At 47.4% G+C, this 22,519-nt stretch overlaps 1 long non-coding RNA gene and 1 pseudogene across 2 annotated transcripts; one reads left to right on the top strand and one right to left on the bottom strand.

Moving 5' to 3' along the window:
- The first annotated feature begins 12,553 nt into the window (after positions 1 to 12,553).
- LOC123455570 lies at positions 12,554 to 22,508 on the top strand. Of its 2 annotated transcripts, none has more exons than XR_006633994.1 (3): positions 12,554 to 12,966; positions 20,539 to 20,658; positions 22,138 to 22,508. It is a non-coding gene; the product is annotated as an uncharacterized LOC123455570 (long non-coding RNA). The 2 variants fall into 2 exon arrangements; XR_006633993.1 differs by lacking the exon at positions 12,554 to 12,966 and adding an exon at positions 17,691 to 17,761.
- On the bottom strand, positions 18,559 to 19,890 carry LOC123455569 (annotated as a pseudogene).
- Positions 22,509 to 22,519: the final 11 nt, after the last annotated feature.

Raw genomic sequence — 22,519 nt, forward strand, 5'->3', positions numbered from 1 at the left:
GAACCAATCCCTTGTGAGTACAACGGGATTGACCGCATTACCATTCTAGAAAAGACACCGACGGAAACTGCAGAGAGATCAGAGGTAGTGGGAGGAGACAGGCGGACAGCAGAGGCGCACGGGAATTTTAGGGCTCTGGTCGTACACCGTAGCCATGATGGTGGGATGTGCCACGTATTCGGCCTCCCCGGGGGGAGGGGGTCTCGGGAGCGCTTATGGTTCAATTGGACTTCCCGCTTCCTGGGGCCAGGCTTCCGGGCTAATGGAGGCGGGCGGGAAGCGGCGGTCCCGTGCAGCACCAGTGACGAGGCCCACGTCCCCGAGCGTGGTCAGCGTCCCCCACGTCGAGGATGCAGAGAGCTGGGCTCGGAGGGACACGGCTGGCGAGGATCAGCGAGGACCCGGGCTTGTAGAGCCGAGGAGACGGCGAGCGCGCTCCACACTTGTCCTAGCTGAGCCGAGACGGGGGCGAGGGCGACACCCGTAGCTGTGCCCTGGAGAGGCGCCATCGCAGCGGACTCCGGCTCACGTGGGTCCTCCCTCAGGGAAGCCACTCACAGGCTGAGGGTGCCTTCCTTGTCGTCTGATTGGCTGGAGGGAGCAGAAGTCCCACCCTCCCCCCTGTGACCCGGATGTGCTTACCTGCGGGCAGCCATATTTGCTACAGGGTTGTCCATCGTCATGTTTGGTTCGCGCGCCACGGTCACCAAGAGGTATTTTGGTCGTGTGGTTGGAGGTCTTGGTGAAGTGATTAGTCGGCTGTGGATTCTGTTCCAGTGATTAGGTTTGCTCTTCCTGAGCTGTTGCCTCATCTTGATCGTTCCCTAATACATTTATTCATAATTACAGAGTAATGTTGAGTTGGGAGAGGTGGTTCAGAGGTTACCCGCGCTTGCTTGCGAGGCGAGCTGACCCAGTTTCATGCCCCAGTACCCACGAAAAGCAGACACTCGAAGTGGGCATGCATTTGGAGGGCGTTTGCAACAGCAAGAGGCCATGATACGCCCATTCTCCCTCTCCCACCTCTTAATAAAAATTTTAAAAGTGCCTATTTTGGCTGATCATGGTGACTCATGCATTTAATGCCAGAACTCGGGAGGGAGGCAGAGATAGGACGACTGAGTTCCAGACTAGCCTGAGGATACATAGTGAATTCCTTTTCACCGTAGGCTAGGCCGAACCCTATCTCAAATAGCCCCCCAAAAGGAAAAAACATATTTCATTAAGAGTTTGAAAAATAATTACCTTAACTTGGGTAATATATGCACGATATATATACTTGTAAAATATGATAGTGCCTTGGATGCAAAGAGGAAATTAACTGCTCTTTCTATCATCACTCAGAGGTAAGGAAGTTATTAGCAGGATGAAAAGCAGAGGAGTGGGCTAATAGGCCAAGAGAGGGTGATCTTGGTGGGAAATTCACTGGACTTTTGGTGAAGGAAAATAATCAGAAATGCAAAAGAAGTCTGGCATGGTGTAGTGGCACATGCCTTTAATACCAGCGCTTGGAAGGCAGAGGTAGGAGGATCACTGTGAATTCAAGGCCACCCAGAAACTGCATAGTGAATTATAGGTTAGCATGGTCAACACGGAGATTACACCTGTAAAAGTCTAAAACGTAAAAATAAAGCAAAAGAAAAGTTCTGATGTGGGAATTGACTATCCCATGGAACATTTTATTTTATTTTTTTCAAGGTTGGTTTTTCCTCTAACCCAGGATATTCTGGAATCCACTGTGTAGTCAGTCTCAGGGTGGCTTTCAACTCATGACAATCCTCCTACCTTTATCTCAAGTACTGGAATTAAAGGCATGTGACACCACTATTTTTTTTTCTTTAAAAAACATTACTTAGGGGCTGGAGGGATGGCTTAGCGGTTAAGCACTTGCCTGTGAAGCCTAAGTACCCTGGTTTGAGGCTCGATTCCACAGTACCCATGTAAGCCAGATGCACAAGGTGGTACATGCATGTGGACTTCGTTTGCAGTGGCTGGAGGCCCTGATGGGCCCATTCATTCTCTCTCTCTCCCTCTCTCACACACACTCTCTCTCTAACTCTTTCTCTATCTGTAGCTACAAATAAATAAATTAAATTAAAAATAAATTATTTAGCCGGGCGTGGTGGTGCACACCTTTCTTTAATCCCAGCACTCAGGAGGCAGAGGTAGGAGGATCACCATGAGTTCGAGGCCACTCTGAGACTCCTTAGTGAATTCCAGGTCAGCCTGGGCTAGAGTGAGATCCTACCTCAAAAAAAAAAAAATAATAATAATAATAAAAATAAATTATTTAGAAGGCTAGGGAGATGGTTCAGTTGTTAAAGGTGCTGGCTTGCTAAGCCTGATGGCCACAGTTGGGTTCCCCAGGACACATGTAAAACCAGATACACAAGCTGGTGGATGCACCTGGAGTTCATTTGCAGTAGCAGGAGTCCGTGATGTGCTCATTCTCTTTCTTTCTCTCTCTCTCTTCCTTTGCAAATAAAATTTAAAAATTATTTAAAGAAGGAGTATTGGTATGCCCAGGGCCTGTTGCCACTGCTAAAGAATGTGAGACTCTGATAGATCCTCCTATGTCACCCTCCCCAGTGCAAAAATTAAAGAGGGTACCACAAAGGCCAGATTTTCTTTTCTTTTACTTTGTATGTTTTTAGAGACAGGACCATGCTATAGCACAGGCTGACCTGGAATTCATGTAGTTCAGGCTGGCCTCCAACTCATAGCGATCCTCTGACCCCTGCCTCACAAGTGCTGGGATTAAAACTGTTTGCCACCAAGCCCGGCTCTAGCTTTTCTTTTCTTTTTAAAAAGAATTCATTCATTTTATTTATTTGAAAGAGAGAAATCGGTAGATGGGGAGAGAGAGTAGGATCGCCAGCCCCTTCAGCCTCTAAAAATGAACTCCAGATACACATGCCAATTTGTGTGTCTGGTTTCATGTGGGATACTGGGACATCCAACTCAAGTTGTTAGACTTTGCAGGCAAGCAGCTTAACCGCTGAGCCATCTGTCTAGCCCAGACCCTCCACAACATTTTTATTTTAAAAACATTTTAATTAATTTATTAGCAAGGACAGGGAGAAGGAGCAAATGAAAATGGGCATGGAACTCCACATGTATGTAACCACATTGCAAACCTGGCATTAGGTGGGTACTGGGGAATTCAACCCAGGCCATCAGGCTTCTCCAGCAAGCACCTCTAACCGCTGGGGCAATTCTCCAGCCCAGGACCTTTTATATGAGGGACCCGATGGTACCTACTGGGCTTCCTGGAACCAATCCCTGGTGAGTACAATGGGATTGACCGCATTACCATTCTAGAAAAGACACCGATGGAAACTGCAGAGAGATCAGAGGTAGTGGGAGGAGACAGGCGGACAGCAGAGGCGCACGGGAATTTTAGGGCTCTGGTCATACACTGTAGCCATGATGGTGGGATGTGCCACGTATTCGGCCTCCCCGGGGGGAGGGGGTCTCGGGAGCGCTTATGGTTCAATTGGACTTCCCGCTTCCTGGGGCCAGGCTTCCGGGCTAATGGAGGCGGGCGGGAAGCGGCGGTCCCGTGCAGCACCAGTGACGAGGCCCACGTCCCCGTGCGTGGTCAGCGTCCCCCACGTCGAGGATGCAGAGAGCTGGGCTCAGAGGGACACGGCTGGGGAGGATCAGCGAGGACCCGGGCTTGTAGAGCCGAGGAGACGGCGGCGAGCGCGCTCCACACTTGTCCTAGCTGAGCCGAGACGGGGGCGAGGGCGACACCCGTAGCTGTGCCCTGGAGAGGCGCCATCGCAGCGGACTCCGGCTCACGTGGGTCCTCCCTCAGGGAAGCCACTCACAGGCTGAGGGTGCCTTCCTTGTCGTCTGATTGGCTGGAGGGAGCAGAGGTCCCGCCCTCCCCTTGTTACCCGGATGTGCTCACCTGCGGGTAGCCACGTTTGCTTCAGGGTTATCCACCGCCATGTTCGGTTCGCCCTCGACTGGCGCCAAGAGGTATTTTGGTCTCGTGCTTGGAGGTTCTGATTGAAGTGATTAGTCAGCTGTGGATTCTGTACCAGTGATTGGGTTTGCTCTTCCTGAACTGTGGCCATATCTTGACCTTATGCTAATACATTTATTCATAACAGAATAGGGATGGGTTGGGGAGATGGTTCAAAGGTTACCCGCGCTTGCTTGCAAGGCGAGCTGCCCGGTTTGATTCTCCGGTACCCACGAAAAGGTGGACACAAAGTGGGCATGCGACTGGAGGTCTTTTGCAGCGGCAAGAGGCTGTGGTACGCCCATCCCTTCCCACCTCTTAAATAAAAATTTTAACAGTGCCTATTTTTTGGCTGATCCTGGTGGCTTGTATGCATTTAATGCTAGCACTTAGGAGGGAAGCAAAGCTAAGTTTGCCTTGAGTTCCTTACTAGCCTGAGACGACCTAGTTAATTCCAGGTCAGCCTGGACTACAGCCAGACCCTACTTCAACCCCCCCCCACAAAAAAAACCATAATTCATTAAGGTACTTTTGTTAACTTTTGTAATGTTTTCATAATATCCGTACATGTAGAATATGACACTAAGAGGAAATTAACTAATTAACTAAGAGGAAATTAACTGCTATTTTTTTTTATCATCAATTTATTGTAGGGAAGTTATAGTAGGATTAAATCCAGAGGAATTGGGCCAGCAAGCCAAGGGCTTCATGGTGATCTCGGTGGGAAGTTCACGGGACTTGTGGTCTAGGAAAATAATCAGAAATGCAAAAGAAGTCCGGTATGGTGTAGTGGCTTATGCCATTAATTCCAGCGCTTGGAAGGCAGAGGTAGGAGGATCACTGAGTTCAAGGCCACCCAGAAACTGCATAGTGAATTGCAGGTCAACCTGGGCAACAGGGAGACTACATCTCTAAAAACGTAAAAAGAAAAAATAAAGCAAAACAAATTTTCTGATTTCCCATGCTCTGTCACCATGGGCATTTTTAATTTTTATTTTTTTCAAGGTCGGTTCTTGCTCTAACCCAGGATATCCTGGAATTCACTCTGAAGTCTCAGGGTGGCCTTGAACTCATGACAATCCTAACTCTCGAGTACTGGAATTAAAGGCATGTGCAACCACAGTTATTTATTTTTGTATTCTTCCTAAAAAAATTTTTAATGTTTAGGGAGATGGATCAGTTGTTAATGGTGATTGATTATTAAGCTTGATGGCCACAGTTGGGTTCCCCAGGACCCATGTAAAACCAGATACACAAACTGGTGCATGTACTTGGAGTTCATTTCCAGTAGCCAGAATCCGTGGAATGCTATTTCTCTTTCTCTCTTCCTCTCTACCTCCATTGCAAATAAACTTTCAAAATTATTTAAGAAAGAGTGTTGGCATTTCAGGGGCTAAAAGAACTCCAGACTCATATAGATTCTCCTACCTCAGCCTTAGCAGTGCAAGAATTAAAGGGAGAGGGGTTGCCAACAAGCCCAGGTTTTGGTTTCTTTTACTTTTTTGTTTTTTGGGGTAGGAACATACTGTAGCACAGGCTGACCTGCAATTCATGTAGCTCAGGCTGTCCTCCAACTCATAGAGATCCCCTGACCTCTGCCCCACAAGTGCTGGGATTAAAGTTTTGTGCCATCAAGCTCTGCTCTAGCTTTTCTTATTTTTTTTTCCCCTTAAAAAATATTTGAGAGAAAGAGGGAGAAAAATTGGCAGATGGAGAGAGAATAGAAGGCCACCACCTTCAGCCCCAGAAAATGAACTCGAGATACACATGCCACTTTGTGCATCTGGTTTTTTGTGGGTACTGGGGAATCCAACTCAAGTCATTAGATTTTGCTGGTAAGCCACTTAATCGCTAAGCCATCTGTCCAGGCCTACACTCTCCACAGTATTTTTATTTTAAAAACATTTATATTAATTTATTAGCAAAGAGAGAGAGGGAGGACAGGAGAATGGGCATGGAACTCAAGATGTGTGTAACCACTTTGTAAACCTGGCGTTATGTGGGTAATGGGTAATTTAACGTAGGCCATCAGGGTTCTCCAGCAAGCACCTCTAACCGCTGAACAAATTCTGCAGCCCAGGACCTTTTATATAAGGGACCTGATCATCCTTGTATTTGGTATCTAAGGCGGATGCTAGAACCAATCCCTTTTAAGTACAACAGGATTGTCCGCATTACCATTCTGGAAAAGACAACTACGGAAACTGCCGAAATCAGAGGTAGTGGGAGAGAGGCGGACAGCCGAGGCGCATGGGAATTTTAGGGCTCTGGTAATATGGTGTAGCCATGATAGGATCGGCCACGTATTCGCCCTGGGACAGGGGGTCGGTCTTGGGAGCGCTTATGGTTCAAACACTCAACTTCCTGGGGCCAGGCTTCCGGGCTAATTAATGGAGGCGGGCAGGAAGCAGCAGTCCTCGTGGGAGGTCCGAGTCGCCCATGTCAAAGATTCAGAGAGCTGGGATCGGGAGCAGTGAGGATATGGGGTTGTAGAGACCAGTAGACAGTGAGCGCGCTCCATACTTTTCCTAGCTGAGCCCTGACCGGAGCGAGGGCGACACCCGCAGCTGTGCCTCCGAGAGGCGCCATCACACAGAGGACTCCTCCGTTCATGTGGGTCCTTCCTCCAGGCAAGCCACTCACAGGCTGAGGCTGTCTTCCGTGGCCTCTCTGATTGGCTGCGGGAGCGGAAGTCCCGCCCTCCCACCTGCAACCTGGATGTGCTTGCCTGCAGGCAGCCATGTTTGCTTCAGATTTGTCCACCGCCATGTTCTGTTTTCCCTAAACCAGCACCGATAAGTATTTTAGTCATGTGGTTGGAGGTTCTGACTGATGTGATTAGTCCGCTGTGGATTCTGCTCCAGTGATTAGGTTTGCTCTTCCTGAACTTTGGCTGCATCTTGATCTTACCATAGTATATTTATTCATAATTACAGAGTTGTGTTGGGGAGATGGCTTAGAGGGTAATTACTCCGCGCTTCCTTGCAAGGCAAGCTGACCCGGTTTCATGCCCCAGTACCCACGAAAAGCAGACACTCAAAGTGGTCATGCGTCTGGAGGTCATTTGCAGCGGAAAGTGGCTGTGGTGCGCCCCTTGTCTGTCCCCTTCTCCTGCCCCTAAATAAACAAAAAATTTTAAAGTGTCTTTTTGGTGGAACCTGATGGCTCGTATGCGTTTGATTCCAGCACTCAGGAGGGAAATAAAGGTAGGATTGTTTGAGTTCCAAAGTAATCTGAGACGGCATAGTTAATTCCAGGTCAGTTTAGGTTAGAGGGAGACCCTACCTCAAAAAGCCAAACAGATAGATAGATAGATAAAAAATTCCATTGAGTTTGACAAATAATTATGTTAACTTTGGTAATGTATGCATATTATACATCAATGTTGAATATGATAGTGTGTTGGATACAAAGAGGAAATTAACTACTTTTTTTAAAAATCATCACTCAATTGTAAGAATGTATAGTAGAATTAAATCCAGAGAAGTGGGACTAACAGATCAAGAGAGTCATGGTGATATTGGTGGGAAGTCCACTGGACTTTTGATCAAAAAAAAAATTAGAAATGCAAAAGAAGCCTGGCATGGTGTTATGGCATATACCTTTAATACCAGCGCTTGGGAAGCAGAGGTTGGAGGATCACTAAGTTCATGGCCACCCTGAAACTGCATAGTGAATTCCAGGTCAGCCTGGGCAACAGGGTTACCACACCTCTAAACACCTAAAAAGAAAAAAGCAAAAGAAATGTTCTGATGTGGGAATGGGCTATTAGTTATTTTTGTTTCATATATTTTTTAAAGGTAGATTCTCACTCTAACCCAGGCTGACCTGGAATTCACTGTGTAGTCTTAGGGTGGCCTGAACTCATGACAATCCGCCTATCTCTGCCTCCCAAGTACTGGGATTAAAGGCGTGCGCCACCAAGCCTGACTTGTTTTTGTATTATTGTTATTATTATTCAGAAGGCTAGGGATGTGGCTTATTTGTTAATGGTGGTTGCTTGCTAAGCCTGATGGCCAGTGTGGGGTTCCGCAGGACTCATGTAAAACCAGATGCACAAATTTGTGCATCCACCTGGAGTTTATTTCCAGTAGCAAGAGACCCTGGTGTGCCTATTCTCTCTTTCTTTACCTTTGCAAATAAATTTTAAAAATTAGTTAAAGGTCAGGTTTTCAACCCCCATCCCTCTCTTTTCTGACATAGGTTCTCTCGCTAGCTCAGGCTGACCTAGAATTCACTATGTAGTCTCAGGGTGGCCTTGAACTCTCTGAGATCCTACCTCTGCTTCCCAAGTGCATGCCAGGCCTTGTTTTGCTTTTAGAGGTTGTAGCCAAGGCTGAGCTGGAACTCACCATGTAGTTCAGGCTGGCCTCCAACGCATAGTGATCCTCCAACTTCTGCCTAACACATGCTGGCATTAAAGCTGTGTACCCCAAGCCCTGCCCTTTCTTTCAAATTAGTTCAGGGCCAGGCGTGGTGGCCCATGCTTTTAACCTAGCACTCGGAAGGCACAGGTAGAAGGGTCGTTGTGAATTCCAGGCCACCCTGAAACTACAGAGTGAATTCCAGGTCAGCCTGAGCTCCTTGAGACCCTACCTCGAAGAAAAAAAATAATAATAAATCATCCAACCGGGTGTCATGGTGCACGCCTTTAATTTCAGCGCTAGGGAGGTAGAGGTAGGAGGATCACAGTGAGTTGGAGGCCACCCTGAGATTACATAGTGAACTGCGGTCAGCCTGATCTAGAGGGAATGTTTTTTTAATTCATTATATTTATTTGAGAAAAAAAAAAAGAGAGGTGGGGAGAAAAAAGGATCGCCAACACTTTCAGCCTGTGAAAGCGAACTCCGGATACACATGCCACTCTGTTTGTTTGTTTTTATGTGGGTACTAGGGATTCCAGCTCAGTTTTTTAGGCCTTGCAGGCAAGTGGCTTATAAACACTGAGCCATCTCTCCAGCTGTGTACCCCCCCCACACACACACACAATGTTTTTATTTTAAAACAATTTATTAGTAAGGAGAGAGGAAGAGAGAATGAGAAAGGACATGGAACTCCAGATGTATGTAACCACTTTGTTAACCTAGCATTACGTGGATACTGGGGAATTGAATCCAAGCCATCAGACTTGCCAACAAGCACCTCAAACCGCTGAGCCAATTTTCCAGCCCAGGATATTTTATATAAGGGACCTGAGCATCTTTGAATTTGGTACCTGAGAGGGAGGCTTCCTAGAACCAATCCCTTGTGAGTACAACGGGATTGACCACATTACCATTCTAGAAAAGACACCGACGGAAACTGCAGAGATCAGAGGTAGTGGGAGGAGACAGGCGGACAGCAGAGGCGCACGGGAATTTTAGGGCTCTGGTCGTACACCGTAGCCATGATGGTGGGTGGGATGTGCCACGTATTCGGCCTCCCCGGGGGGAGGGGGTCTCGGGAGCGCTTATGGTTCAATTGGACTTCCCGCTTCCTGGGGCCAGGCTTCCGGGCTAATGGAGGCGGGCGGGAAGCGGCGGTCCCGTGCAGCACCAGTGACGAGGCCCACGTCCCCGAGCGTGGTCAGCGTCCCCCACGTCGAGGATGCAGAGAGCTGGGCTCAGAGGGACACGGCTGGGGATGATCAGCGAGGACCCGGGCTTGTAGAGCCGAGGAGACGGCGGCGAGCGCGCTCCACACTTGTCCTAGCTGAGCCGAGACGGGGGCGAGGGCGACACCCGTAGCTGTGCCCTGGAGAGGCGCCATCGCAGCGGACTCCGGCTCACGTGGGTCCTCCCTCAGGGAAGCCACTCACAGGCTGAGGGTGCCTTCCTTGTCGTCTGATTGGCTGGGGTAGCAGAAGTCCCGCCCTCCCCTTGTGACCCGGATTTGCTTACCTGCGGGCAGCCGCGTTTGCTTCAGGGTTGTGTCCATCGCCATGTTCGTGTCGCCCTCGACTGGCGCCGCGGAGTATTTTGGTTGTGTGGTTGGAGGTTCTGACTGAAGTGATTAGTCAGCTGTGGATTCTGTACCAGTGATTAGGTTTGCTCTTCCTGAACTCTGGCCGTTTCTCGACTTTACGCTAATACATTTAGTTTAATTACAGAATACTAATGGGTTGGGGAGTTGTCTCAGAGGTTTCCCACGCTCGCTTGCAAGACGAGCTGACCCGGCTCGATGCCCCAGTACCCACGAATAGGCGGACGCTGGAAGTGGTCATGCCCATTTTGGTCGTCTTGGGTCGTACCCGTTTTGGCGCAACCTGGTGGCTCAAATGTATTTAATACCAGCATTGGGAAGGGAAGCAGAGGTAGGATTGCTGAGAGTTCTAGACTAGCCTGAGACGACATAGTTAATTGCAGGTCAGCCTGGGCCACAGCAAGACCCCACCTCAAAAACAGTGAAAAGAAGGGAGGAAAAAATCTCATTAAGCATTTAAAAATAGTTAACTTTGCCAATGTATGCATAATATTATTCATGTAGAATATGACAGTGTCTTGGATGGAAAGAGGAAATTAACTGCTGTTTTCGATCATCACTCAAAAGTAGAGAAGTTATAGCAAGATCAAATCCAGAGGAGTTGGGCCAACAAGCCAAGAGATTAATAATGATCTTGGTGGGAAGTTCACTGGACTTTTGGTCAAGGAAAACAGTCAGAAATGCAAAAGAAGCCTGGCATGGTGTAGTTGCGTATGTCTTTAATATCAGAGCTCTGGAGGCAGATGTAGGAAGATCCCTGAGTTCAAGACCGCGCAGAAACTGCATAGTGAATCACAGGTCAACCTGGGCAACAGGGAGACGACACCTCTAAAAACGTAAAAAGAAACAATAAAACAAAAGTTCTGATGTTCCCATGCTCTGTCAACATGGGCATCTTTAATTTTTATTTTTTTCAAGGTCGGTTCTTGCTCTAACCCAGGATATCCTGGAATTCACTCTGAATTCTCAGGGTGGCCTTGGACTCATGACAATCCTCCTACCTGTCCAATACTGGAATTGAAGGAATGTGCCACCACATTTATTTATTTTTGTATTCTTCTTAAAAAAAATAGTCTTCTAGAGATATGGCTCAGTTGTTATTGGTGATTGATTGCTAAGCTTGATGGCCAGTTGGGTTCCCCAAGACCCATGTAAATCCAGATACACAAAACTGGTGCATGCACCTAGAGTTCATTTCCAGTAGCAAGATCCCGTGGTGTGCTTATCCTCTTTGTTTCTCTCTCTCCCTTTGCAAATAAAATTCAGAAATTATTCAAGAAAGAGTATTGCCATGCCAGGGCCTAATGCCGCTGCTAAAGAACTCCAGACTCATATACATACTCCTACTTCAGCCTTAGCTGTGCAAGAATTAAAGGCGATACCACAAAGGCCAAGTTTTCTTTTCTTTTACTTTGTTTGTTTTTAGAGATAGGTCCATGCTATAGCACAGGCTGACCTGGAATTCATGTGGCTCACGCTGGCCTCCAACTCATAGCGATTCTCTGACCCATGCCTCACAAGTGCTGGGATTAAAACTGTGTGCCACCAAGCTTGGCTCTAGCGTTTCTCAATTTTTTTTTTTAATCTAATTCATTTTATTTATTTGAAAGAGAAATCGGCAGTTGGGGAGACAATAAGAGCGCCAGTGCCTTCAGCCCCTGAAAATGAACTCCAATTACACATACCACTTTGTGCGTCTGGTTTTGTGTGGGTTCTGGGAAATCCAACTCAAGTTGTTAGACTTTGCAGGCAAGCGGTTTAACTACTGAGCCATCTGTCTAGCCCAGACCCCCCACAATGCTTTTATTTTAAAAGCATTTATATTAATTTATTAGCAAGGAGAGGGAGAAGGAGCAAATGAAAATGGGCATGGAACTCCACATGTATGTAACCACGTTGCAAACCTGGCATTAGGTGGGTACTGGGGAATTCAACCCAGGCCATCAGGCTTCTCCAGCAAGCACCTCTAACCGCTGGGGCAATTCTCCAGCCCAGGACCTTTTATATGAGGGACCCGATGGTACCTACTGGGCTTCCTGGAACCAATCCCTTGTGAGTACAACGGGATTGACCTCATTACCATTCTAGAAAAGACACCAACGGAAACTGCAGAGATCAGAGGTAGTGGGAGGAGACAGGCGGACAGCAGAGGCGCACGGGAATTTTAGGGCTCTGGTCATACACTGTAGCCATGATGGTGGGCTGTGCCACGTATTCGGCCTCCCCGGGGGGAGGGGGTCTCGGGAGCGCTTATGGTTCAATTGGACTTCCCGCTTCCTGGGGCCAGGCTTCCGGGCTAATGGAGGCGGGCGGGAAGCGGCGGTCCCGTGCAGCACCAGTGACGAGGCCCACGTCCCCGTGCGTGGTCAGCGTCCCCCACGTCGAGGATGCAGAGAGCTGGGCTCAGAGGGACACGGCTGGGGAGGATCAGCGAGGACCCGGGCTTGTAGAGCCGAGGAAACGGCAAGCGCGCTCCACACTTGTCCTAGCTGAGCCGAGACGGGGGGCGAGGGCGACACCCGTAGCTGTGCCCTGGAGAGGCGCCATCGCAGCGGACTCCGGCTCACGTGGGTCCTCCCTCAGGGAAGCCACTCACAGGCTTAGGGTGCCTTCCTTGTCGTCTGATTGGCTGGGGTAGCAGAAGTCCCGCCCTCCCCTTGTGACCCGGATTTGCTTACCTGCGGGCAGCCGCGTTTGCTTCAGGGTCGTCCACCGCCATGTTCGGTTCGCGCGCCACGGTCACCAAGAGGTATTTTGGTCATGTGTTTGAAGGTTCTGACTGAAGTGATTAGTCTGCTATGGATTCTGTTCCAGTGATTAGGTTTGCTTTTCGTGAACTGTTGCGACATCTTGACCTTTCCCTATACATTTATTCATAATTACAGAGTAATGATTGGTTGCGGACATGGCTGAGATTAGCCGCGCTTACTTACAAGGCGAGCTGACATGGTTCAATTCCCCTGTACCCACGAAAAGCAGACACTCGTAGTGGGCATGCGTCTGGAGGTCGTTTGCTGCGGCAAGAGGCTATGGTGCGCCCTTTTTCTGTCGCCCTCCTTCCCCATAAACAAAAAATTTTAAAGTGCTTTTTTGGGGGGTAGAACCTGATGGCTTGTATGTATTTAATCCTAGCACTCAAGAGGGAAGCAGAGGTAGGACTGCTGTGAGTTCCAGACTAGCCTGAGACTACACAGTGAATTCCTTTTCACCGTAGGCTAGAGCAAACCCTACCTCCAAAAGCCCCCCACCACCCCCCAAAAAAGGAAAAACATTTCATTAAGAGTTTCAAAAATAGTTATGTTAACTTTGGTAATGTATGCATGATATACATACATGTAAAATATGATAGTTCCTTGGATGCAAATCACTCAATTGTAGGGAAGCTATTGTAGGATTAAGTCTAGAGGCGTGGTGCTAACAGGCCAGAAAGTCACGGTGATCTTGTTGGGAAGTTCACTCCAGTTTTGGTCAAGGAAAACAATCAGCAATTCAAAAGAAGCCTCGAATGGCGTGATGGCATATGCCTTTAATACTCATGCTTGGAGGCAGAGGTAGGAAGGAGTATCAATGTGAGTTCAAGCCACCTTCAAACTGCATAGTGCATTCCAAGTCAGCCTGAGCAATAGGGAGACCACACCTATAAGAACCTGAAAATTAATAAATAAAATTTAAATAAAAGTTCTGTGTGGGGATTGACTGTCCTATGGGATATTTTTTTGTTTTGTTTTTTCAAGGTAATTTCTTGCTGTAATCGAGACTAACCTAGAATTCACGATGTAGTCTCAGGGTGGCCTTTAAGTCATGGCAATCTTCCCACCTCTGTCTCCTTGTATTGGGGTTAAAGGCATGTCCCACCACACCCAGGTTTTATTTATTTTGTTTTATATTCTTTCTTTAAAAACAAAAAACTTAGAAGGCTAGGAAGATGGCTCAGTTTAAATGTGCTGGCTTGCTATGCCCAATGGTCAGTGTTGGGTTCCCCAGAACTCATGTAAAACCAGGTACACAAACTGGTGTATGCACCTGGATTCCTTTCCAGTAACAAGAGTCCCTGGTATGTCCATTCTCTCTCTCTCTCTCTCTTTCCCTTTACAAATATAAATTTTTTAAATATTAATTGAAGAAGACTGTTGGAGTGCCAGGGCCTTTTGCCACTGTTAAAGATCTCCAGACTCATGCTTGTACTGTGTATCCTCACCAGTGCAAGAATTGGAGAGGGGCGGGGGCGTGCGCACAAAGGCCAGGTTTCTTCCTTTCATTCTGTTTTTTTTGTTGTTGGTGGTGGTGGTGGTGGTTGATTGGTTTTTACAGGTAGGATCATGCAGTAGCCCAGGTTGGCCTCCAACTCATAGGGATCCTCCGACCTCTGACTCTCAAGTGCTGGAATTAAAGCTGTGTGCTACCCAGCCTGGCTCTAGCTTTTCTTGTTTTTTCTTTTTTTAAAAAAATAATTCATTTTATTTATTTGAGCAAGCGAGAGAAATAGGCAGATGGAGAGAGAACAGGAGCACCAGCGCCTTCAGCTCTGAAAATGAACTCCACTTTGTGTGTCTGGTATTATGTGGGTATTGGGAAATCCAACTCAAGTCGTTATACTTTGCAGGCAAGCACCTTAACTGCTGAGCCATCCCCAGTCCTACAACCCACAGCAATTTTATTTTAAAAACGTTTTTATTGATTTTAGCAAGGTGAGAGGGAGTGTCGAATGAGAATGAACATGAAACTCCAGATGTATGAAAGCACTTTGTTAACCTAGCATTACGTGTATACTGGGGAATTCAACACAGGCCATCAGGCTTCTCCAGAAAGCACCTCTCACCGCTAAGCCAATTCTCCAGCCCAGGATATTTTATATAAGGGACCTGAGCATCCTTGAATTTGGTACCTGATGGGTTTCCTGGAACCAATCCCTTCTGAGTACAACGGGATTGATCGCATTACCATTCTAGAAAAGACACCTACGGAAACTGCAGAGATCAGAGGTAGTGGGAGGAGAGAGGTGCACGGGAATTTTAGGGCTCTGGTCGTACACCGTAGCCATGATGGTGGGATGTGCCACGTATTCGGCCTCCCCGGGGGGAGGGGGTCTCGGGAGCGCTTATGGTTCAATTGGACTTCCCGCTTCCTGGGGCCAGGCTTCCGGGCTAATGGAGGCGGGCGGGAAGCGGCGGTCCCGTGCAGCACCAGTGACGAGGCCCACGTCCCCGTGCGTGGTCAGCGTCCCCCACGTCGAGGATGCAGAGAGCTGGGCTCAGAGGGACACGGCTGGGGAGGATCAGCGAGGACCCGGGCTTGTAGAGCCGAGGAGACGGCGGCGAGCGCGCTCCACACTTGTCCTAGCTGAGCCGAGACGGGGGGGCGAGGGCGACACCCGTAGCTGTGCCCTGGAGAGGCGCCATCGCAGCGGACTCCGGCTCACGTGGGCCCTCCCTCAGGGAAGCCACTCACAGGCTGAGGGTGCCTTCCTTGTCGTCTGATTGGCTGGAGGGAGCAGAGGTCCCGCCCTCCCCTTGTGACCCGGATGTACTTACCTGCGGGCAGCCATGTTCAGTTTGCGCGCCAGCACCAAGTGGTATTTTGGTCGTGTGGTTGGAGGTCTTAGTGAAGTGATTAGTCGGCTGTGGATTCTGTTCCAGTGATTAGGTTTGCTCTTCCTGAACTGTTGCCGTATCTTGATCTTTCCCTAATACATTTATTCATAATTACAGAGTAATGATGGGTTGGGGCGATGGCTGAGGTTAGCAGCGCTTGCTTGCAAAGCGAGCTGACCGGATTCGATTTCCCAGTACCCACGAAAAGCAGACACTCCGAGTGAACATGAGTCTGGAGGTCGTTTGCTGCGGCAAGAGGCTATAGAGTGTCTTTTCTCCGTCTCCCACCCCTCCCCCAAGATAACCAAAAAATTTAAGTGTTTTTTTTTTTTTTTTTAATAGAACCTCAGGCTCCTATGCATTTAATCTCGGCACTCAGGATGGAAGCAGAGGTAGGATTTCTGTGAGTTACAGGCCAGCCTGAGACTACATAGTGAATTCCAGTCCATCTGGGCTACAGAGAGAGACCCTACTTCAGAAAGCCCTAGCCCCCAAAGAAAAAAGCGGTGGGTTTGAGCCATGGGTCAGCCTCGGCTAGAACAAAACCCTACCTTGGAAAAAAATAAGATATATATGGATGCAAGTAATTGCTTGCATGCCACAATAGTAGTAAAGATCTTATCTGGGCGTGGTGGCACATGCATTTAATGTCAGCACTTGGGAGATAGGAGGAGGAGGATAGCCATGAGTTTGAGATCACCCTGAGATTACATAGTGAGTTCCAGGGCAGTCTGAGCTAAAGTGAGACCCTACCTCGAATAAAACCACAAACAAGCAAACAAAACAACCAGCCAACCAAAAGTGCCATTGATGAACTGGGCATATGACACACCTGTAATCCTAGCACTCAGGAGGCAAATCCAGTGTAAACTGCATAGTGGTACCCTATCTCATCCCTCTCTGAAATTAATTGCTTAATAATATATCACTGATGACTTATGAATAACATATTTTACGGCCTGAAGAGATGATTAAAACCACTTGCTTTCAAAGCCTGCAAGCTAGGGTTCAGTTCCTCCGTCCCTACATAGAGCCACATGCCCAAAATGATGTGTGAATCTAGAGGATGTTTACAGGGGCAAGTGGTCCTGGTGCACCCATACTCAACCCTCACATCTTTTCTCTCTGTTTGCTAATGAATAAATAAAAAATATTTTAGAAGTTATTATTTTAGGGGCAATGGGTGGGGCAATATATTTTTTAAATAATCATTTTAGCTGGGTATGGTGGTACACACCTTTTATCCCAGCACTCAGGAGGCAGAGTTAGGAGCATCACTGTGAGTTCAAGGCCACCCTGAGACTACATAGTGAATTCCAGGTCAGCCTGGCTAGAGTGAGACCCTACCTTGGAGAAAAAAAAAAACAACACAAAAAAACAGAAAAGTTTAGCTTGGTGTGGTGGAGTACACCTTTAATCTCATCAATGAGATGCTGAGATAGGAGGATCTCTATGAGTCTGGGAGCACTATGAGACTATATACTGAATTCCAGTCCAGACTGGAAGAGCGCAAGATGCCTCTCCCAAACCGAACAATTTAAAAATTAAAAAGTATGTACATTTTATATTAGGTGCCACTTTTTAAATTTAATTTTTTAATTTATTTATGAGAGGGAGGGAGAGGATAAGATTGGGCACACAACATAGGGCCTCCAGCTGTGGAACTCCAGATGCATGAACCACCTTGTGTGCCTGGCTTACGTGGGTCTTGGGGAATTGAACCGTGGTCCTTTGGCTTTGGAGGCAAGTGCTTTAACCACTAAGTCTTTTCTGCAGCCCCAGGTGCCGCCTCTTTATTTTATTATATTTATTTTTTTCTGAGGTAGGGTCTTAACTCTAGCTCAGGCTGACCTGGAATTCAGTATGTAGTCTCAGGCTGGCATGGAACTCATGGCAATATTCCTACCTGTGCCTCCCTAGTGCTGGGATTAAAGGCATGTGACACCACACCGGACTCTTTATTTTTTTTTAATTATTTGTTTATTTGCAAGCAGAGAGAGAAAAAAATGCACACACCAGGGCCTCCAGCTGCTGCAGACAACACTCCAGATGTGTGCACCACTTTGTGCATCTGGCCTTAATGTGGGTACTGGGAAATTGGATCTGGGTCATTGGGCTTTGCAAGCAAGTGTCTTAGCTGCTGAGCCATCTCTCCAGCACTAGGTGCCACTTCTTACCTTGGAATGTCTCCAGTGTCATGGTGGCAGGGTCGGATCAGGTGCAGCAGTGACATAAGGTAAATGTGAAGTCTTTCTCATCTTTTTTTTGTTTTCTAAGTTCTTTTTTTTGTGTGTGTGTGTGTAGGGTTTCACTCTAGCCCAGGCTGACCTGGAATTCACTATGTAGTCTCAGGGTGGTCTCGAACTCATGGTGATTATCCTACCTCTGCCTCCCAAGTGCTGTGATTAAAAGTATGCACCACCATGCCCGGCTTTTCTAAATTCTTTTTTTTTTTTTTTCAAGCCTACAAAGCATTTATTGAAATTAACATATCTGTTAAAACCACTTACTTGTATCAAGAGCATCAATGCTGTGATATTAAAAAGTAAACAAAGAAACAAGGTGTAGCCATATCTAGCAACTATTGTTTTGAGGAAGGACCTACACACAATCCTTGCCCAAGAACTAGGTCACACCACCTCTAAAGAGTCTATGCACTAAACAGTGTGCTTGCATCACATGGTGAAGACTTTGCAGAGGAAAAGGTTCATATTAAAGATAGTCTCAAATATCCAACATTCTTTTACCTTGTATTTTAAATCAAAGTTATAAGAATCTATAGGTCTTTATAAAGAACTCACTTCACAGCACAGCTGTAGTTCACTTGAAAACAAAAAAAGTTCCCTTTGTGCTATAGCCTTACAAATAAACATATTTAGAAATGAACAGTTCAATTATACATCAAGCATCATTCAATCTTGCCTTTGATATAAACCTGAATATAGTCAAATTTGCAAAGCGTTCATGTAACAGTTTAGTTGACATAAATTTAAAAGGCAAGGGAGACCTTTGTAAGCTTCAGCAGCGTCCTCGGCACTCAGAAGCTCAGCTGAAGTCCCGGCCGGTGAGGACAAGTGGAGCCACAAGAGTCCAGACATAAAGGAGCAGGCAGACCCAGCTGGAGCTGATTTTGACCCACACAGCTACCCACTTGCGGCTATCGTTCTGAAACTTGGCATCAGGACTGTACCCGTTGGTCATGATCATCATGATGTACAAGGAGGCACAGCAGAGCATCAGGTGGAATAGGGAGCAGCAGTACTGCACCCCTCCTTCTCGTTGTCCACGGCCCGCCTCAGCTGTCCATCTTCTTCATCACGGGCTCCACTGGTGTCACTGAGGATCACACTGTTGCTCCCCGAGAGGGTCAGCTTTTTACCTGACTTGAAGTACGGAAGCTAGAGTACCCAAGGCATATACCACAGAGAAGCACAACAACAACAAAAAGATCATTAAAACTCAGAAAGTGTCCACTGTTTGATGATGGAGGAGAGGTAGGAACAACAGCAGTTGTGTTTCCAGGAGCCAAAGTTGGTGCAGTTAAGTGTGTAATGATGCTCAAAAAGGAAGGGTTGCAGGAACAATCAGGTTTATTGGTCATAGCTGAGCATGTGAGGTACAGGGCATAGACAGTAATTATAGAGGACTGAAGGAGGTCTGAACCAGGCTAGTATTCCTGAATTTTTGGGTGGGTGGATATAAGAGAAACCACAATGCACAAAATCAGGTTAATGAAGCACTTGTTTTCTGTGCAGCCATCTGGTTTGGTGTAGAACATACAGAGTGCCACAACAATGCCAGTTGACATGATATAAAAGCAGCTTGTAACAGAGAGCAAAACCCCAGACCAGACCCTTGGATTTCCTTCTTCCTACGATTTACCCATGATTCATTCGAAGACTGAGCCATGTCTACCAACAGCACCAGCTGGATAAGGATGAACAAAGTGGCTCCGGACATGCCAACTATAAACCAGACTGAAGTGAAATAGCCCCCAGGAATGTAGAGAGACCCAACCATGATACCAACAATAGTAACAATTTTGAAGAACCAAAACCTTCAGCTCAGTTTCTGTCCTCTCTGTCCTCATGAGACAACATGCAACAGTGCCCAGGAGAATGCAAGCATAGAATAACTGGGCCACAGTGGAATTCTTAGTGTTGGGACAGCAACTGCACAGCAAGCATGATGCACCACTGCAGAGGCATGAAACCTTTTTAATCCCATCACTCAGGAGGCAGAGGTAGGAGGATCGCTACGAGCTCGAGGCCCCCCTGAGACTCCCTAGTGAATTCCAGGTCAGCCTGAGCTAGCCTGAGACCCTACCCAGCCGGCCACGGAGAAGGCGCCCAGCATGGCCCCCATGGTGATGCTGGCTGGTGATAATGGTCGGCCAGGGGGCTTCCTGCATGCTGGTTAGCTGAGACATCGCCTCGCAAGAAACGCGACGGTTTCTCAAGCCCCTCATCTATACTTTTTAATATATTTCACAAGCCAGGCATGGTGGCACACGCCTTTAATCCCAGCACTCAGAAAGGAGAGGAGGATCACCGTGAGTTCGAGGCCACCCTGAGACTCCATAGTGAATTCCAGGTTAGTCTGGGCGAGAGAGAGAGAGAGAGAGAGAGAGAGAGAGGCCCTACCTTGAAAAAACAAAAACAATAAGCACATATAAACATTTATTTTTCAGGCAGATAGGCATAAAGCCAGGCATAGTGGCACATGCCTTTAATCCCAGCATTCAGGAGGCAGAGGTATGAGGAACATCGTGAGGTCAAGGCTATTAGAGCTGTTGGAATGTCTAGCTATTCCACCTCAATCAAGCCATCCTGGAAATACTTATTATTTTGGGGGGATTTTGGTTTTTTTTTTTTTTTTTCATTTGTTTTTAGTTTAGTTTTGATTTTTTTGTTTTTTTGGGATTTTGGGGGGTTTTTTGTTTTGTTTTTTTGGGGTGTTTTTTCAAGGTATGGTCTTGCTCTCTGGAATTCACTTATGTAACTGTACTTTCAGGCTGGCTTCAAACTCATGGTGATCCTTCTACATCTGTCTCCAAAGTGCTAACGTTTAAAGCCTGCGCCTCCTTGCCTGGCTGAAGATACTTTTGGAAGCTGTCGGGATCATCCTCCCCAGGTAAGGCATACAGTTTCACAAGTGTGTCCGTGTCAAAGAGAATGGCAGGCCAAAGAAAATGGAGCTTAATTTGTTGGAGATCCTGTGGGAGATCAATCTCGGGGGCACCAGCCTCACGTGCTTCACAGTTACTGTCATCTGGGCTGGTGTTCTGTGGGCAGGCACTGGACTCGGCGATCTCCCCCTCCTCCGGTTTGGCTTGTTCGGACAAGGTTTTGTTCTGTTGTTTCTTCAGCCTGGCTCGCTGGTTTTTAAACCATGTCTTTACCACCACCTCACTAAGGTTCAGCTGTAAAGCCAGTTCTTTGATTTTGTTAGAACTTGGGGAGGGGTTCCTGCTGAATGCCTCCCTCAGTACTATATTTTGTTCTGCAGTAAATGTGGTCCGGTTATGCTTTGCTGACATCCTGCATGCGATGGGAAAGACGTTCAGCCAGCCGTCTTTTCTAAATTCTTTTGAGGTAGGGTCTCACTGTAGCCCATGCTGACCTGGAATTCATTCTGTAGTCTCAGGCTGTTCTCGAAGTCACAGCAGTCCTCCTCCTACCACTGCCTCCGGAGTGCTGAGATCAATGGTGCGTGTCACCACACCTGGCAGTCTTTCATCTTTGTTTTTCAAGATAGGGTCACACACTAACCCAGGCTGATTTAGAACTCGCTCTGTCACAGCAGTCCTATCTCTGCCTCCCAAGTGCTAGGGTTGAATGTGTGCACCTCCACGCGTGGCTTCATTCTTTCATATGTTGTCCTCTCTGCTATGGCCCTATGGGCAACTTAGTGTATCTCATCCCGTATCCCTGTGGTGCTGATGGTTAAAAGACTCTAGAACTGGGCGTGGTTGCACACACCTTTAATTCCAGCACTTTGGAGGCGGAAGTAGGAGGATTGCCGTGAGTTCAAGGCCGCCCAGAGATTACATAGCGAATTGCAGGTCAGCCTATTGCCAGTTAGCCAGATGTGGAGGATCAGCATGAGTTTGAGGCCACCCTGAGACTACATAGTGAATTCCAGGTCAGCCTGAGCTAGAATGATACCCTACCTTGAAAAACCGAAAAAAAAAAAAAAATGGCACTTGGGTTGGCTAGATGGCTTAGCGGTTAAGATGTTTGCCTGAAAAGCCAAAGGATCCTGGTTCAATTCTCCGACCCACGTAAGTAGCTGCACAAGGGTGCACATGCATCTGGAGTTCCTTTGCAGTGACTGGAGACCCTGGCTCACCCATTCTGTACCTCTCTCTCAAATAGATAAATAATAATAAAAAATAATTTAAAAAATTGGCAGTTGCTGGAAGAGGCTGGGAGACAGGACAGAGGAGAAATAGTGACCTGTGGAGGCGCTGAGGCAGTTGTAACTATAGGGCTGGTCCAGCATTTCTTCCAGTGCTTCCAGAAAGTTTGTTTTCCTTGCGGAAAGAAAGCCCAGTTGAAAGCAGTGCAGGCTACTTTTTCAACCCATCCTGGCGATGTTGTTTCCCCACAGGTTCTCTCCTGACCCCAGAAGACCTGGGAAAGAGGGTAGCACTGACGACGGCACACCTCCGCAGTCAGCCTGCTAGTCACCATGGCCACCTCCTGCCTCCGTGAGACCCACCAGAGACCTCAGAGCTGCAGAAACAAAAGTTCATGCTAGCCCCTCCCTGTGGTGGCTACCTGCCACCCCTCAAGGGCTGTGATACTATTTCTCTTGTCACACTTCCTTACATTACTCTTTCTTTACTGCCTGTCTCACATAGCAGATGGCAGTATGAAAATTCCTTATACTAGTTGGGCTGGAGAGATGCCTAAGCAGTTAAAAGGCACTTGCTCGCAAAACCTGACAGTCCAGGTTCAAATCCCCAGTACCCACATAAAGCCAGATACAC

Source organism: Jaculus jaculus, chromosome 17, assembly GCF_020740685.1.
Source record: "Jaculus jaculus isolate mJacJac1 chromosome 17, mJacJac1.mat.Y.cur, whole genome shotgun sequence".
NCBI classification, from domain to species: Eukaryota; Metazoa; Chordata; class Mammalia; order Rodentia; family Dipodidae; genus Jaculus; species Jaculus jaculus.